At 36.4% G+C, this 20,101-nt stretch overlaps 1 protein-coding gene across 1 annotated transcript in view; it reads left to right on the top strand.

Annotated features, from left to right (window-relative positions):
* Positions 1 to 20,101, top strand: part of LOC108736364 (putative uncharacterized protein DDB_G0291608) — a 315,598-nt gene that overhangs the window by 78,824 nt on the left and 216,673 nt on the right. Inside the window, exon 3 of the mRNA XM_025981600.1 lies at positions 12,519 to 12,585. The gene's annotated coding sequence lies outside the window, so the exon portion shown is untranslated. The remainder of the gene's footprint in view (positions 1 to 12,518; positions 12,586 to 20,101) is intronic.

Genomic DNA, 20,101 nt, shown 5'->3' with positions numbered 1-20,101 from the left:
AAGGAGGACCTAGAGATAGCTTTAAATAAAATGGAAGCGGTACTGACAGATCAGTACTGTATGAAAATAAATAAAAGTAAAACTAAAATACTGGTATGCAAGGGAAGAAAAAGTAGGGAAAGAGCGAATATAAAGATAGGAGACGAAAAATTAGAAGAAGTGGCTGATTTTAGATACCTAGGAAGTCAAATAAGTCAGGACGGAAGGAATAGTAGCGATATAAAGCAGAGGATAGCGCAGGGCCGAGTCGCCTTTCATAAAAAGAAATCACTTCTATGCTCGCGGACGGTTAATTTAGAAATTTGAAAAAGGTTGTTAAAGCTGTTTAGAGCACGATGCTGTACGGGTCCGAAATATGGCCAGTGGGTGCGTCGGAAGAGAATAGGTTAGAAACGTTCGAAATGTGGTGCGGATGAGGAGGATACCGTGGATAGAAAAGGTTAGAAATGAAAAGGCATTAGAAAGAATGGGAGAACAGAAAACTCTATGGAAATCAATAAAACATAGGCGAGATAGGTTAGTAGGACACCTTCTCAGACATGAAGGTCTAGTCTAGAGACATATTAGAGGCAGAAACGGAAGTTAGAAGGGATAGATTACTGTTCGCAAATAGTTAGGGATATGGGCTGTTCTAGGTTTAAGGAAATGTGAAGATTAGCTGAAGATAGGAGACAGTGGAGGTGCGTGTCCAACCAGTCTTAGGACTGACGACCTTATGATGGTGATATGGTCTACACTAAGTCTGTTCAACCTTTTTCACAAAATTGACCATTTACAAATCACTGGCGAGCCACAGACTCACAGTTTGGACATAACCATAAAATACACTCCAAAATCTACTAAAAGTGTTAACCATGGTAATTTCAACGATTTTAAACCTAAAAACTGGAGTCAATTCTTCCACTAAATACAACTTCATAATCCTTCAAACCCCTACCCCTAATACCTTATAACCCCATAACAGTACATCCCCATAATCCAAATACTGAGACAGTATTGCGTCGAGCTTTTTCACACAGACTAATACTGCAGTGTCCGCCATTGTGGCGGCCACGGACGCTAGCATGTAACTAAATATTCTTGTTGATGCTGATTTTCATACGGGCTTCAGCGACTAATTCAACAGCACTTCAGTGGCATATTGCACGTCAGTTGTGCTACGAATGCACTGCTAAAATAGAAGCGCTTCTAACGTCAGAATGTAGAAGAGCATTGTTATAAATGCAGTTGTTCACACGAGCCACCAAAGTAGTAGCAGTAAGTTGATCAACGTGACAACAAATATTTCATATCTAGGATTACAGTAGCGACAAATACGGCAATAAAATAATTAAATAAAATAAGCTAGAAGAAATAATTGTAAAGTACATTCCACACTGTGAAGAGAAAACCTAGGAAAAATCGAAACAATTGGTGAGGATTATGGTTTATTATAATTGTTGTTTCATTATACAATTAACAATAATCAAAGTAATGAGTTTATATTCACTTTTCAAGTACTGTCTGCACTTCTTAACTGAATACTACTGTGTGAATTATTATCTTGACGCAGTGGCAGCCACCGGTGGTCGTTAAAACGCCCGCACGATAAATACATGATCGCGATCGGTTGCGCCACTAGCCGCCCTTGTGAAAAGGTTCTTAGTCTCTCACCATGAAACGTATTTGTGACGTTAATTTCACAAGATTAAAGGGATCAATTTGGTGGTGCTAATGTTGACAAACTTACAAATTCTACAGTATATATAGTTAATACAGAGTTCAACACCTTGAGAATCATGACGTGCTGTTTATCAATTGACATCGGATTTGGATTCAGCGACCTCAAAATCATACAGCAGATATATATAGTCAGATACTCAGGCAGGAAAACTTTTATTTTGTGAAGCTGTGTCATTTATTGACGCATTGACGATTCTTATTTTTGTTACCTACAACAAAAAAGTCAACATTTTGAAATTTAATCAAATAAAAAAATTAATAGCGTCTACTGTCAAATGAAGAAACAAAATTTTATGTAACAAAAATCTAAATCCAATTAATGTGATTTCTTGAATTGGTTTTGTATTAATGATTTTGCTATGGTAGATGTTTACAGTAAGCGAAAACCACACACTTAATTCATATAAACTTGGTATTATATGCAAAGATAGTTATTATTTATTGTGCAAAAATAGAGGTACTTTTGTAGTTAGTTATTGAATCACCTTTTTATTTTTTTTATTGTTTTATTAGCATTAACATCTAATTAAAATATTGTATTTTTGTTGTATTTACTTGTGTGTGGTCTTTATTAATGAATCTCGTTATAAAAATAATTTCAGGAAGCTGTGCACTAATTAGAGCTGCCAGTACTGCTACTAGTAGTTAGGTAGTAGGTATGGGATTTCATTTTTATAGATATAAATGAAAAATTTTAGTGTAATAAGTAATATATTTTAAACGAATTTTTTTCATGTCGAAATAATTAAACAAATTATGCTTATTCGTTAATTTAATGTTGGCAGACTCTATCTGCGTGTCGTAATAGGTACAAATGAAAATAAAGGTAGTTAGTTCAATAGTAATCCATTTCTTTTCGTTTCTAATTACGAAATGTTGATAAATATACGGTAATTAAGGTAAACTAAGCGCAGTATTTAAATAGTCCAATCTCGTTAGATTTTTGAATGAAAAACTGGAATAACAAACTAAAAACTTTTTAAAAATGATTGGGTAAAGAATGAAATAAATCAGAAAAATATGAAACAGTAAATATACGCGTCGACTTAAGAACCTCCTCCTTTATTTCTTCGATTAAAAAGATTAGGTAATGAAAATAGGAACAGTCAATTTATCAATAAATAACTAGTGGCCCGCCAATGATATTTAAATCATCAATTTTGCCCAATTGAGTTTAGATTGAAAGGAAACCAAAGTATTTACAAAATAAGAAGTTGAAAAGAATTGAAATAATATTTGAATTGAAATATTATTTGAAATGAAATATTAATTGAAATGAAATATTAATTGAAATGAAATAAAATTAGAAAACATATTTACACACACACACAAAAAAAACAATAAGTGTTATTTCGCCACAATATATATGATAATATTTAATGTCGTTACAGTATATTAAGTAGAGTTTAGGCTTCTGAGAGGCTTCGCAATGAGCAATACTACGTCATGCCCTGTCGTGTCGTGTCGTTGGTCGGCCAGATCGATTGAAGAAACCTACTTGAAAATCCAATATGAGCGTAGGATTAGCGACGACAATGTGTGATAACTCCGTGGTATCAATAAAACGTTCATTGCTGGCTGCTCGAGCGCGCCAAGGGAGCCCCAGTGCTCAGTCGTCTTAATCTCAGCCACAAAGGCAACCTAATCCTTCAAGATGTGTTCTTTAGTCCTTTATGTTGGCGTGCTAACGACATTCCTTACCTACAGACAAATATAATGCCACACCATTTGATCCGACGGGTACACATAATAAAGGCCTTCGGGAAAATCGATTTTGCACCAGATATTACACAGCACACGCATAAATGTGTATTTATTATGTATACAAGTACATGTATGTATATGTAGTTATTAGAGAAATCCATTGTGTATATGTCAATCACTTTACATTAGTCAAAAAAGCGAGTACAGTTATTAATTTGAATGGTGTGGAAATTTTCATGTAGCATTTATAAAAGCAATTCTAGATATTTAATAATAATACAATAAAAAGTTCATGGCGATCAGTATTCTGTCGAAATCCTTATACCTTAAGATAGCGTTTTATGAGTTACTACAGAAAGCGCGGTAAACGCCATCTATAATATGTTGTCTGTGTTGTTATAAGAAATNAGAATTAGATAGTACAGAATTCAAGAGAAAGCAATTAAGGGTAAAACCAGATATTAGTATGGGAGTGCATGCAGGTATGGTTGAAGTTGGATTTCCAGGTAAAAGTGATTGAAAGAACAATAGAGTTTAGATTGAAAGGAAACCAAAGTATTTACAAGATAAGAAGTTGAAAAGAATTGAAATAATATTTGAAGTGAAATAATATTCGAAATGAAATATTATTTGAAATGAAATATTAATTGAAATGAAATATTAATTGAAATGAAATAAAATTAGAAAACATATTTACACACACACACAAAAAAAACAATAAGTGTTATTTCGCCACAATATATATGATAATATTTAATGTCGTTACAGTATATTAAGTAGAGTTTAGGCTTCTGAGAGGCTTCGCAATGAGCAATACTACGTCATGCCCTGTCGTGTCGTGTCGTTGGTCGGCCAGATCGATTGAAGAAACCTACTTGAAAATCCAATATGAGCGTAGGATTAGCGACGACAATGTGTGATAACTCCGTGGTATCAATAAAACGTTCATTGCTGGCTGCTCGAGCGCGCCAAGGGAGCCCCAGTGCTCAGTCGTCTTAATCTCAGCCACAAAGGCAACCTAATCCTTCAAGATGTGTTCTTTAGTCCTTTATGTTGGCGTGCTAACGACATTCCTTACCTACAGACAAATATAATGCCACACCATTTGATCCGACGGGTACACATAATAAAGGCCTTCGGGAAAATCGATTTTGCACCAGATATTACACAGCACACGCATAAATGTGTATTTATTATGTATACAAGTACATGTATGTATATGTAGTTATTAGAGAAATCCATTGTGTATATGTCAATCACTTTACATTAGTCAAAAAAGCGAGTACAGTTATTAATTTGAATGGTGTGGAAATTTTCATGTAGCATTTATAAAAGCAATTCTAGATATTTAATAATAATACAATAAAAAGTTCATGGCGATCAGTATTCTGTCGAAATCCTTATACCTTAAGATAGCGTTTTATGAGTTACTACAGAAAGCGCGGTAAACGCCATCTATAATATGTTGTCTGTGTTGTTATAAGAAATTTACAATAACTACAACGAACTATTGCAAAACATGATAAGCAACAATAACAATAATATTTAACAATAAGTTGACAATAATATTTAACATTCTTTTAAACAAAGTAGGTATTGGGTGCTATTAATAAAATGTTACTTCTTTTTAATCTTTTTCAAGTCCGTTACAAAACTTAACGGATGTCCATGTTGCTGTTGATGAACATTACGTTTTCTTCATATTTTCTTTCCACGACCGTCGAAACTTCGTAAACAGCGTCCTCGTACGAGGGATTAAGGCTTTCGCGTCATAAAACCTTTGTATGTCGCATTAAAACTGCACATGTCTTAATCTGGCGTATGAACGAAAGTTCTGTCTGGAGATTAACTCGTGATGAAATTGCGGAGGGTGCCAAATGAGTCTTTCGATAATAATATTGGTATATCCAGGCTAATCACAAGCATAATGTACAAACCTACTTTGTTGAGACGACGAATGTTCACAAAGTTCTCATACAAAAATTAAGATTGGAAAAATATTTTGCAAATAATGGTTAATTCGGCGCCTCTAGGAAAAATATTGAATATCTAGATTCTAGAGCAACGGTCGCCAATTGGCGGACCACGGTCCGGATTTTATATTTATATTTTAAAAATATTTTTCAAATTTCCAAATTAACCGTTTGCGGGCATAGAACTAACTTCTTTTCATTGAAAGTGTCTCGACCCTGCGCCATTCTCTACTTTATATCCCTACTACTCCTTCCGTCCTGACTTATCTGACTTCCTAGATACCTAAAATCAGACACTTCTTCTAATTTTAAAGAAAACATTATTTGACATAATATATTTCACATTGAACTATTGAAATTATTTCTAAACTTTTTTGAATACTTAGTTTACATTTGTCATTATGTAGTTTTGGGGTTTTGTTAAAATTGTAATTTCTGTTAAGCTGAAGCATATTCCTTAATTTGTATTTGTGTCTTTCTAAACCTTCTTATTATTCGGCTCATTGAGTGCGACCCTTCACATTGCCATTGACAAAACATGTGTGCTCCAAGCAGACCGACACAATCGACGGATTTTAGATTGAAATTCTATAATACGTCCCTTTAATTCGAGATCATGGGTCGGTTTCTATCGTCCCAGAGCACCGCACTGTGTGTAGTGTAAGAGAGGAGCGCGCGCTAAGTCGCTCTTTCTATAGACGCGTTAATTGAAACTGCTGCTGCTTCCTTGCAATGTGCCTGCAACCGTAACGTCTGCGGACCCTTAATCTTCTCATTCGTCTTGCGAAACCCATATTACGCGTATTATTCTCCGCGAACTGCTTCGACAGAATGGATTTACTTACAGCGACCACGTTTCTCGAAGCTTATTGATAATGCATACTTATAACAGCAATTTTAATATTGAAAATACGACTTGGGTCATTCGTATGGGTCTATCTCATAAAAAATAAGAAATAAGAAAGAAGATACGTCCATTCTCACAAATAATTTATTGGGGACTTTCCCAATAGTTACCATTTTCAGTTCACAAGTTACTTCAGTTGATATACACTAAGTAATTTGCAGTGTTCTTATTACAACTGCGAAGGATAGTTAATATTCACTGAAAATTACTGAAAATCCACTGGAGGATGCGATTGTCTCTGATTTAACTCATGTACCTACTGGTAAAATAAAAAGAAAACTGTATGTTTGTTGCATATTTCTACTTCTAAAAGTTGAACAGAGCAAACTGTCATATGTTTTATTACGTTAAGATCCTAAGATATTGAAAGCGTCACAAGGACCTTGTCGATAAATCTCGAGACATCAAGCAGCACAAGCACTGGCAGCGGCACCGTCAGGGGAGGCAGTGGAACATTTGAGCGGAGCCTTGCAGAAAGGAATGAGTTTACGCGGATAACCGCGCACTTTGCCTGGATGTGCCTACGCGGCGAACAAGACGAGTAAAAGGCAAACAAAATCCATAAACTATGGAAGATTCAATTTCCCGTTTATTTATCTGCTGTCTCGCAGGTCAGAGACGACGACGAAGTCGAAGGATATGCATGCGCTTCGCCGGCAACTGACGGCATTTTATAAATTCAGAAAAGTTGAGTGGCGCTGCTATAAAGGCAACCAGCATGCTAGATATAGCTGGCACGCTTGAAAAAATCACAGACGCAAGCAATTTCCTCTTTCACATTATTCATTACGGCATGCAATTTATTCTCATACAAAACGGTAAGTCCCGACCATGTCGCGCAGTCGACGGCGTAGTGTAATAATTATACGTATCAGGAACATGCTTTCTTTTGCAATACTAAAAAACATTTTATTGTTTTCCACACATTTTTATTCATTTGACAGTCTTTTTGCCAAGCCATGGCTTTTTCAGGAATTAGTGCTGCTTCACATGGAGCTGATGGCGCGCGTATAAACGCTTTCACTAGTGCATGTTTGGTTGACCGAACAATAGAATAGAATCTCGTTGCGGTACCAATAGGTATCACTGCGACCTACTCTTTTCACACTCAGGCAATTTTTTCAAATACTTCAGCGGCATATTTGATGTTTTTGTTAGTACAGCAATAATGAACAACAAATGGAAGTCTAGTTGCGATTTCATCGTCTACACATATGCATTGACTGAAGACTAATAATCAAAAGAAAACGGTCCAACGAAACGCTCATAAAACCAATGGCCCAATTGCTCTCGCCACTGGAAGGTCGCGCTGATGGGTCGCATTTTATATATAAGTGAATAGCTCTGTACGACCCTTGCCGATTCGCTTGAACACGCGCGTTCTATACGCGTGTGTGAAACGGCACTTATGCAATTACTTTAACGCAATTAAGTTACAGATAGATATGACGAAACATTAACCGAATATAGAAATTACACATTTTTTTGTCGGAATTTTTTTTTGTGGCATCAACAAAAATGGATACTTAAAATGGTGAGCCTATAGTCTGTTGTCTACTTTTTCGCTAAACGATGAATTTATGCGTTAGAGGAAGGGTAGGTTCTCCAGTTTTCATAACTCTCACAGCTATTCTTTAAAAATTATAACAAATTCGCATGTATGTCATAAAATTTCAGCATTTAAGACAATTATTGTGACTGTAAATGGAATAATTTATACTTAGAAGAATTATCACGAAAAGTATCATATTAGATGAGCAAAACCAAGACATAACATGCAAAACTAAGACGAAGACCGAAACTATATCAGTAAGACCAAGACCAAGACCACGCCCAAGACCCAAGACTATAAGTATTTGAGCCAAATCAAGACTGAGACCGAATAAGCAAGACGAAGGTCAATGTCAAAATTGGGACATCACTAAAAAAAACACTAAGAATGATGCAATACTCAAATTTTACATAAAAATCCCTAGACAAAAATTTTCAGTCTGTCTCCAGTCTCTCAGAGTCTTTCAACGTCTCTGAGAGCGTCTCTCAGTCCTTCACAGTCTCTCAGTTATTGTCTAGGTGTTTTTATGGATCTCTCACAGTCTCTGTATGAGAGACTCGAACGATAAAATTGTTAATTCAGAGATTCGAGTCTCTCACAGAGACTGAATGAATGAAACTGAAAAATTGAGAGACTCGAGTCTCTTGTAGAAAGACTGTGATCGCTGAAATATGTTGAACTTAGAAACTTTTAACCATGTCTATCGAGACAACACTTATTGAGAGATTTATCTATGAGCGACTCGAGTCTCTCGTTCAGAGACGCTAAACAGTTTTTTTGACAATCTCTCGACAGTCTCTCTCAGCGACACCAGAGACTCGATGAGAGACGGAGACTCGAGTCTCGCTTTCAGAGACTCTGAGAGACTGACCATTTTTATCTCGGGATAACATTTGTGAAAACCATTGTTTTAGTTTAAAGAAGTAAACAAATGAGTCATCTATTATAACACTAGACAAAAAACAGCTAATACTTTAGAAGCCAGAGCACCGCACTGTGTGTAGTGTAAGAGAGGAGCGCGCGCTAAGTCGCTCTTTCTATAGACGCGTTAATTGAAACTGCTGCTGCTTCCTTGCAATGTGCCTGCAACCGTAACGTCTGCGGACCNAATTCCCGGACCACGGTCCGGATTTTATATTTATATTTTAAAAATATTTTTCGGAAGATAGCAAAGTATGCTTGAGCTTTGAGCGTCACCCTTATCATTTTTGGAGGAGGGAATATGTTGACTTACCGACCCCTTATCTAGACAAACACCCATCTGATTCTCAACCAATTGAGGCTCTTGTGGCCCTGATTATAATAAAAAGATATAGGTAGATACTTTTACTTATCTAATTTTTAAACAAATATTGAAGTTTTCTAGGATTCTCGTCAAAATTATTTACAACACTTTTAACAAATTTTTTATCTTTGGCGACATGCCACCTATTATCCGTTCAATCTGTCTTCCGCGGTTGTACTTCTTAACCAAATCTTAACTCTCCTTAGGGTAGAAAATGGCCCCTTAATAGTACCTACATGTCGTAGAAGGTACAGCTAAAGAAATATATACCCGGTTTATTATGTTGGGAAAGAATTTAACTTCAGAAAATATTCTCTAAACAGAAATACATCAGGTTCCTGTGATACATTTTCCCAATTATAAAAATTTTCATTGGTAGACACCAAGTTCCTTTAACTAATTACCGATGTAGGGTGAATTTGCAGCAATATTATAATTATCTCCAAAGCCCACTTCTAGAGAAGAGATGATGGAATCCAGATATGGAATGTAAATTGGTTATTTAAAATATTCATTCAGAAGAAAAATTTGATTCGTGTTCTTGTCGAGGAGACCGTGGATAGAGAAGGTTAGAAGTGAAAAGGTATTAGAAAGAATAGGAAAACAAAGGACTCCATGGAATTCAATAAGAAATAGACGAGATAGGTTGGTTGGACACCTTCTCAGGCATGAAGGTCTAGTCAAAGACATATTAGAGACAGAAACGGGAGTTAGGAGGGATAGAGGTAGACTTGGATTAGATTACTGCTCGCAAATAGTTAAGGATGTGGTTCGTTCTAGTTTTAGGGAAATGCGAAGATTAGCTCAGGATAGGAAAGAGTGGAGGTACGTATCCAACCAGTCTTAGGACTGAAGACCTTATGATGATGATAATGATAGGTATTTAGGATATATTTAGAATAAATGAGTTCCAAGGGCATCTGCGAGTACTAAGTTTCTCACTATTTCCACTGCTGGCGTAAAAATATGCATTCCTATTGCAAAAAGCTTTGACCTTCAAATAACCCTAAAGATAAAAACCATGATTACACTCAAGACCACCGTAGATTGCCCCCTTTAAGAACATACAACTTTAGTCTAATCTTTCTGCATAATAGTGAAATGTAATCAATAATGTTTCAGCTCATTATACTCAACTTTATAATATCAAAACGGAGTGGAAAGCCTCACAATAATATCTTAGAAGTTGTTACCTACACCCACATTATATATGGCTTTACTTCAGCGACTTACATCAGTTTCTTAAAGAAAACTGTATTAGCAAGGACATAATATCCTAAAAGCTTCGATGCACTTTGGAGCTTAATACAAAACTTTTTCAATCTTTTAATACGTGAAGCAGGGAATGATGGGTAATTAGTGTGGCGTTCTGTTAGAAAACTTCGACCAGTCTCACTACTTTAGCACTTTGTATTTATGTAGTTGTGCTGACGGTTATTTATTTAGGTGAATCCCAGTCATGTATTTGTACTTTGTACTCATGAGCCATTTTGATTTTCTTTAAGAATCAACATTCTCTTCCACAGATATATATATATAAGAAATTTACTATATCATCGCCATCATCATCATTATCGTAGTCTTCAGCCCAAAAAATGGATGAACCAATCTTTGCATTTCTCGAAAGCTGGAGCAGCCTACATATTTAACTATTAGCGAACAGTAATCTACTCTAAGTCTACCTAAACTCCTTTTAACTTCTGTTTTTCTCTCTTTTCTCCTACTCTTTCTAATATCTCTTCAATTTTTCAGTATAATGTTTATCGGAGTAATATTTGTCTAGAAGCCATGGTTTTACCAATATTAAATTGTCACCCCCAGTCCGTTCATCTCTATCCCTCCGCCCCCACCTAAAAGCACTTCTTTGATATTGTGCAATGTCATCCCCACCCCCTCTACCAGTTTTCCTTTCCCTTGAACCATGGGTCCTATATTGTAAACACAACTACCTACATACCTATCTAAAAAAGTTTGGGTTTGTTTTTCTCATCTGTTTTTTCACCCAAATCCTTAGCTTTCGCTTGTAATCAGTAAGATGAAATTGGTTATAATAAAAAATATTCTTCGATTTTGATTATGGAGTTCTTTGTATTTCAATAGAGGTGTTTTCTTTGTTAAGTTGAAGTGTCAGGCACGCCACTGTTTGGTTTCGGTTACATTCCTCGTGCCACAAAAAGCGTTTTCAACGTATGCATACGTACGAAAAAAAAGGCGATCTCTTTTAATCTGCCTTGATGCGCACCGTCCGTCTGTTTTCTTTCTGTTCGTCTTTTTTTTTTTGTTGTTGTTTGGTTGCTTCTTATTTATACCTTTCCGTTTAATTCGTTCATCGAAGAGTCGAGCCGAAGAGCAGATGAGAATTCTTTCTTCTCCCCGAACGGAATCAGATTATGACGTTATTAAAAGCGGAGTGACAGCGAACCGACCCGTTCCCGATATTAAGTAATTGTTGTCCGCCGCCAGTTGTTATTTCAAACGGATGTTAATGAGTGGCATTCGTACGAAGGTTTCATATTAACTCGGCCCCTACACAGTCAAAAATAATTCACCACATGCGCCTATTAATGTTCGGCGCAATATAAATGATCATACCTAGGAATGAGTAATAACTGGTACGTAACCAGGGCGTTTTCTTTGTATATTGGAGGAATGAAAATAATCCAACTAAATGTGAAACTTCTTTGCGTCCAATTAAATCGCTTCATGAAACGTTTAGGTATGTGATGATGTCTCAATCAAATAATTGTGAGGTAAAGGTCTAGATGATGACCACCACCGCCGAAGGGTGTGGGGGTTAGGGAATCGAAAAAGGGTAGTCACCTGAGTAAAACCCCATAAAAATTTGCGGCGGTCTCACCCCCATAAAAAGTTATGAAGGTTGAATCTTGATTATTTTGACAATTTTCATACACTATAATTCAAATAAAATTCAATAAAAAAATATTTTCAAGCGGGTGGAGGTGGGGGATCTAAAGAGGGTGNTGTAAAGATAATCGTACTTTGTCTTAGAGTTTTGTAAAGCTCAAAGACTAAACTTTGAGAATATGAAACGGTTTTTTGGAAAAAAATTGCGTAAATTATGTGTAAATTCAATTTAAAACAAAAAAGAATTTTTCGTTAATTAAATGGGAAATTAAAATAAAAATAGCGACCCCTTAGATTTGAGCTACAGGACTCATGTTTGGCGAGATAGATCATATCAGATAGAAACATTTGAAGGGGTAAGAGTTAGAAAAAAAAAATTAAAAATTTTGTTTGAAGCACCCTAATACCTATCATTGCGAGCATGTATGAATACCCATTATCCAGTAATACATACAGGAATAGTAGAAAACGAATGATGTTTCTTACAATTGTTCCCTTTTTATGTTACAGAACAGTAAATGTGGCAGAGGGACCTAACTTAATAGCCAAGACAGCAGCTCCACAGCCATTGCCCTATGTAAGTAGATAATATCGTATTAACTTGTATACTTATAAATAATTGTCCTGCTCTCTGCCAGATACGAATGTTTTGTTACTTGCTCTAAAAAAAAAATACGAATATCTGTAGCTTTAGCTAAAGAAGCAAAAACTCGATCTCGATTCTGTAGCATTCTTGTCGTGTATGCTTTCTTTATATGTGTAAGTGCTGCTGCTGTTGTTGGTAAAAGCGACTAACAGAATATAAGTACCACAAAGACAACGGACAACATTCCTCGCTTTTATTTAATCAATTGTCTTTTGCCGTGTACAGTTGTTTTCTATTCAATATTGTGATATCGTGTAATTATTTTCTCTATGATGAAACAAAATCTTTACGTTCGGAGTGTGGCTATGTTCCTCAAAAGTCATTAATTCCAACTCATTTCCTGCACCAAGAAAATAATGCATTGAAATTTAAGTTGTCTGCATAATAGTATTGTGTTCGTTAATTCCGTTCCGAGATAAACAAAATGCATTGGGGTCAAGTAGTGGAAGATTGCTCATGAAAATTGTAGATCAGCATTAATGATATTCTGCTTTCGGTTTTGACTGATGAATGACAGTGTAAAGACAGTTACGGGGTCCAATTAATACCTACATCGAAAATCGAAATGCAAGAATATTAACCGTAGCTGCCGCCACCGCCTATGGTATTGCTTTTCTCTTCTCGGGTGTTTGAACTTTTATTATTACCATTAAAAGTGGCCGGTTTCTGGGACTGCTACGTTGCCGTTGCTCGGCACTTGTCCCGCGCTTCTCGTCTCATCGTTTAGTCGTGTGTATTTAGAGGCAGGTTTTTGTTTGCCAATTAAGCCTCTGGCTGTTGGTTGTCACCCGTTCCCGAGGAAAGAGGAATAGCGGTTTATTTGTCACTGTCCTTCCTAACGAACTACACTTTCCGAACATCGAAAGTAAACGATGAACTTTGTATATACACGAAACAGTTTCCAATTTTCAGTAGCAAACGAACGAAGATGGACGAAAGATGTTAACAAGATCGTGTGTACTTAAAACTCACGGTTCTCAATGGCGAAACATCCCAGGGCAGTTTTGCATTTATCACTGATTTTTCTTTTTGTTTTTAAAGAAATTGGCCTACACTGCCGGAAAAATGACAGTACCTGTTAAATATTCTGAATAGCAAACCTAATGGTGAATAATAAAGATTTAAATATCAAAATAAGTAATTTGGCTTGTTGGCCACGTTATAGTTTGAGAGTTTTTTGAGGACTTAATACCGAAGAAATTAACACTAAATAACAGGCAACAACACAACAGTATATTTACAAACTTAACAAGGAATTATTCAATAAAAAAGTCACTTCTATGCTCGCGAATGGTTAATTTAGAAATTCTAAAAAGACTGGAGCATGGCGCTGTACGAGTTCGAAATGTGCACGCTAAATACGGCGGAAAATAAAAGGTTAGAAGCGTTCGAAATGGGTGTTACAGGTGAGTGATGAAGTTACCGTGAATAAAGAAGGTCAGAAATAAGAAGGTATTAAAATGATCAGGAGAGCCGAAGTCAATAAAAAATAGGCCAGACAGGTTGCTGGAACACCTTCTCAGGTGTGAAAGGCTAGTTGGAGACATATTAGAATCATAAACAAGAGTTAATAGGAGTAAAGGTAAATCTAGATTAGATTCATCATCATAAAGTCGTCAGTCCTAAGTTTGGTTGGACACGCACGCTCCACTCTTTACTTTGCTGAGCGAAGCTTCGCATTTCCCTGAAACCGGAACAACCCACATCCCTGACTATTTACGAACAGTAATCGATTAAATTAATTCTACCTCTACCCCTCCTAACTCCCGTTTGTGCTTCTAATATGTCTCTGACTAGACCTTCATACCTGAGAAGGTGTCCTAACAACTCGCCTATTTTTTATTGACTTCCATAGAGTCCTCTATTCTCCTATTCTTTCTTATACCTCTTCCTTTCTAACCTTCTCTATCCACGGTATCCTCATCATTTGCCTGTAACACCACATATTTTTTTCTGCCGCGCCCACCATCCTTATAGTACAACGCCGCGCTCCACACATGCCTTTAAAAATATTTTTCAAATTTCCAAATTAACCGTTTGCGGGCATAGAACTAACTTCTTTTCATTGAAAGTGTCTCGACCCATCCGCTGCTTCGTTGTCGCCATCTCTCCCATCGTCACCGTCATCATCGTCATCATCATCGTTCGACGACGACAGAAACGTATAAACGACATCGACGACGAAAGACGGATAGNGGGCTAGTTCATACCCTTCCGTCCTGACTTATCTGACTTCCTAGATACCTAAAATCAGACACTTCTTCTAATTTTAAAGAAAACATTATTTGACATAATATATTTCACATTATACAGTAAAATACTGTTAACTATTGAAATTATTTCTAAACTTTTTTGAATACTTAGTTTACATTTGTCATTATGTAGTTTTGGGGTTTTGTTAAAATTGTAATTTCTGTTAAGCTGAAGCATATTCCTTAATTTGTATTTGTGTCTTTCTAAACCTTCTTATTATTCGGCTCATTGAGTGCGACCCTTCACATTGCCATTGACAAAACATGTGTGCTCCAAGCAGACCGACACAATCGACGGATTTTAGATTGAAATTCTATAATACGTCCCTTTAATTCGAGATCATGGGTCGGTTTCTATCGTCCCAGAGCACCGCACTGTGTGTAGTGTAAGAGAGGAGCGCGCGCTAAGTCGCTCTTTCTATAGACGCGTTAATTGAAACTGCTGCTGCTTCCTTGCAATGTGCCTGCAACCGTAACGTCTGCGGACCCTTAATCTTCTCATTCGTCTTGCGAAACCCATATTACGCGTATTATTCTCCGCGAACTGCTTCGACAGAATGGATTTACTTACAGCGACCACGTTTCTCGAAGCTTATTGATAATGCATACTTATAACAGCAATTTTAATATTGAAAATACGACTTGGGTCATTCGTATGGGTCTATCTCATAAAAAATAAGAAATAAGAAAGAAGATACGTCCATTCTCACAAATAATTTATTGGGGACTTTCCCAATAGTTACCATTTTCAGTTCACAAGTTACTTCAGTTGATATACACTAAGTAATTTGCAGTGTTCTTATTACAACTGCGAAGGATAGTTAATATTCACTGAAAATTACTGAAAATCCACTGGAGGATGCGATTGTCTCTGATTTAACTCATGTACCTACTGGTAAAATAAAAAGAAAACTGTATGTTTGTTGCATATTTCTACTTCTAAAAGTTGAACAGAGCAAACTGTCATATGTTTTATTACGTTAAGATCCTAAGATATTGAAAGCGTCACAAGGACCTTGTCGATAAATCTCGAGACATCAAGCAGCACAAGCACTGGCAGCGGCACCGTCAGGGGAGGCAGTGGAACATTTGAGCGGAGCCTTGCAGAAAGGAATGAGTTTACGCGGATAACCGCGCACTTTGCCTGGATGTGCCTACGCGGCGAACAAGACGAGTAAAAGGCAAACAAAATCCATAAACTATGGAAGATTCAATTTCCCGTTTATTTATCTGCTGTCTCGCAGGTCAGAGACGACGACGAAGTCGAAGGATATGCATGCGCTTCGCCGGCAACTGACGGCATTTTATAAATTCAGAAAAGTTGAGTGGCGCTGCTATAAAGGCAACCAGCATGCTAGATATAGCTGGCACGCTTGAAAAAATCACAGACGCAAGCAATTTCCTCTTTCACATTATTCATTACGGCATGCAATTTATTCTCATACAAAACGGTAAGTCCCGACCATGTCGCGCAGTCGACGGCGTAGTGTAATAATTATACGTATCAGGAACATGCTTTCTTTTGCAATACTAAAAAACATTTTATTGTTTTCCACACATTTTTATTCATTTGACAGTCTTTTTGCCAAGCCATGGCTTTTTCAGGAATTAGTGCTGCTTCACATGGAGCTGATGGCGCGCGTATAAACGCTTTCACTAGTGCATGTTTGGTTGACCGAACAATAGAATAGAATCTCGTTGCGGTACCAATAGGTATCACTGCGACCTACTCTTTTCACACTCAGGCAATTTTTTCAAATACTTCAGCGGCATATTTGATGTTTTTGTTAGTACAGCAATAATGAACAACAAATGGAAGTCTAGTTGCGATTTCATCGTCTACACATATGCATTGACTGAAGACTAATAATCAAAAGAAAACGGTCCAACGAAACGCTCATAAAACCAATGGCCCAATTGCTCTCGCCACTGGAAGGTCGCGCTGATGGGTCGCATTTTATATATAAGTGAATAGCTCTGTACGACCCTTGCCGATTCGCTTGAACACGCGCGTTCTATACGCGTGTGTGAAACGGCACTTATGCAATTACTTTAACGCAATTAAGTTACAGATAGATATGACGAAACATTAACCGAATATAGAAATTACACATTTTTTTGTCGGAATTTTTTTTTGTGGCATCAACAAAAATGGATACTTAAAATGGTGAGCCTATAGTCTGTTGTCTACTTTTTCGCTAAACGATGAATTTATGCGTTAGAGGAAGGGTAGGTTCTCCAGTTTTCATAACTCTCACAGCTATTCTTTAAAAATTATAACAAATTCGCATGTATGTCATAAAATTTCAGCATTTAAGACAATTATTGTGACTGTAAATGGAATAATTTATACTTAGAAGAATTATCACGAAAAGTATCATATTAGATGAGCAAAACCAAGACATAACATGCAAAACTAAGACGAAGACCGAAACTATATCAGTAAGACCAAGACCAAGACCACGCCCAAGACCCAAGACTATAAGTATTTGAGCCAAATCAAGACTGAGACCGAATAAGCAAGACGAAGGTCAATGTCAAAATTGGGACATCACTAAAAAAAACACTAAGAATGATGCAATACTCAAATTTTACATAAAAATCCCTAGACAAAAATTTTCAGTCTGTCTCCAGTCTCTCAGAGTCTTTCAACGTCTCTGAGAGCGTCTCTCAGTCCTTCACAGTCTCTCAGTTATTGTCTAGGTGTTTTTATGGATCTCTCACAGTCTCTGTATGAGAGACTCGAACGATAAAATTGTTAATTCAGAGATTCGAGTCTCTCACAGAGACTGAATGAATGAAACTGAAAAATTGAGAGACTCGAGTCTCTTGTAGAAAGACTGTGATCGCTGAAATATGTTGAACTTAGAAACTTTTAACCATGTCTATCGAGACAACACTTATTGAGAGATTTATCTATGAGCGACTCGAGTCTCTCGTTCAGAGACGCTAAACAGTTTTTTTGACAATCTCTCGACAGTCTCTCTCAGCGACACCAGAGACTCGATGAGAGACGGAGACTCGAGTCTCGCTTTCAGAGACTCTGAGAGACTGACCATTTTTATCTCGGGATAACATTTGTGAAAACCATTGTTTTAGTTTAAAGAAGTAAACAAATGAGTCATCTATTATAACACTAGACAAAAAACAGCTAATACTTTAGAAGCTTTTATCATAAAAAACACCAGATCTGTTTTAGAACTAGTTCATACTTTTAAATTGTGGACAAAAAATCCGCTCGAGGTTCCCGCTCGACATGTACCTACCTATAAGAATATGCAGCTTAGTTCTGTAATTTCATGAATAATGAATGAGATTCGTAAAGTTTATGAAGAATCGTAAACGGTCAAATCTTGTTAATTTATTCTACCGGTATTCCATTAAAAAATATCTATGGTCTCGGTGTGAATGGACTTAATCACAACCTGTAAATCAAACAAAAACTTACTTATAAAAGTAGCTTAAATTGCATTATTGCTTTTTTTCAACGCAGGGCTAAAGAGATAACAAGAATTTTATTGCAATGATTTATTGTTAATAAAAACTTTTGTTGGTTCCATGGAATGTTATTAACACCTCGCAATTTTATTATTATTATTATATGAATTTTTTAATGGTACCTACCTTGTTATATTGCACGTAGTTACATAAACTATACTATTTTTTATTTGAAAACATAATTGTCAAGAGCTTGTTAAGCATTCGCCAATTAATAAGGGCTAGTTCATACACGGCAGAATCAGCGTAGGGTGCAGATCTGGCGCGCGGAACTGGTTTCCTGTCCTTTAATAATACTTTCGAGTGAAATTTTAATCCACTGAATTATCAAGCAAATTAGGGGCGAACTTACGAACTAAAATTCTTTTGGGGCCTCAAAACCATAATCCGCAATTAGGGTATCAAAACTTGCAATAAGAAAATACTATTTGGACGGAAGAGTTCACAATTGCAGCGTTTCTTGATAGACGATGAGCTCTCTGTAATTTATCCCGATATTGATAAAGGGCACCAAAGTTTTCCAAAATCAATCGCATTTTGACCTAAAAAAAGTTATTAATCTGAAAAGAACTGTTAATAATTTGATTATAATACTATCGCTGCAATTTTGAACTCTACATTCTCTCAACAGTATTTTCTCTCCTTCCTATTGGACGAGAAAAATCTCATTTTCCATTGTTGATTTTAGGTATCTAGGAAGTCAGATAAGTCAGGACGGAAGGAGTAATAGGGATATAAAGCGAATGATAATACAGGGTCGAGTCGCCTTCAATAAAAGGAAGTTACTTCTATACTCGCAAACGGTTAATTTACAAATTCGAAAAAGATTGTTAAAGGTGTATGGAGCGCGGCGATGTACGGCTGCGAAACATGGACGGTGGACGCGGCGAAAAAGAAGAGATTAGAAGCGTTTGAAATGTGGGTTACAGGTGAATGATGAGAATACCGTGGATATATAAGGTTAGAAATACAGAGGTATTAGAAAGAATAGGAGAGCAGAGGACTGTATTAAAGTCAATAAGAAATAGACGAGAGACCCATGACTTATCCCAACCTAACCTAACCTAACCTAACTAGGAGAAATTGTGTAACATACAATGGATTGATCGCTGTGTCATTAAATCAGTAGTACCATTTTAAGCTAATCTATAATGAAAATTGGATAACACTTGTTTGATATTGCTGTTCCAGTAATGGATTCGCGTATTTCTATTTGCAGTCACAGAAATGGGCTCTGATTGCTGTATTAGTTTTAATCGACAATTAGATCCTAATTATTACCGACTATAAATGCGAATGTTCCTTTATTTTCACGTTTGTTTCTCAAGATTTCAGGCCGTAACTGCTAAATTGATCATTATGAAATTTGGTACACATATTGTGAGGGGTACAGAAAAGGATATAGTGTACCTTTTATCCAGAAAAGTAGTACTGTTTCTGAGGTATATGGTAGAAAAATTGGTTTTATGATCTCTGACACGTTTTTAGGACATCAACGGGAGCAAAGGCACGTGTAAAACTTAGTATACTATAATTACTAAAAATATCAAAAAAAAACTAAATAAGCAAATATTTTCAAAATACCACAAACAGAGAAATGGTAAATATACCTATTAGGGTGCTTCAAACAAAACTTTTAATTTTTTTTTCTAACTCCTACCCCCTCAAATGTTTCTATTTGATGTAAAAAAAATTAC

This window comes from Agrilus planipennis, unplaced genomic scaffold (assembly GCF_000699045.2).
Source record: "Agrilus planipennis isolate EAB-ADULT unplaced genomic scaffold, Apla_2.0 scaffold122, whole genome shotgun sequence".
Classification (NCBI taxonomy): domain Eukaryota; kingdom Metazoa; phylum Arthropoda; class Insecta; order Coleoptera; family Buprestidae; genus Agrilus; species Agrilus planipennis.
Note: the sequence above shows the minus strand (reverse complement) of the source record. Positions and strands in the feature narration are given on the sequence as shown.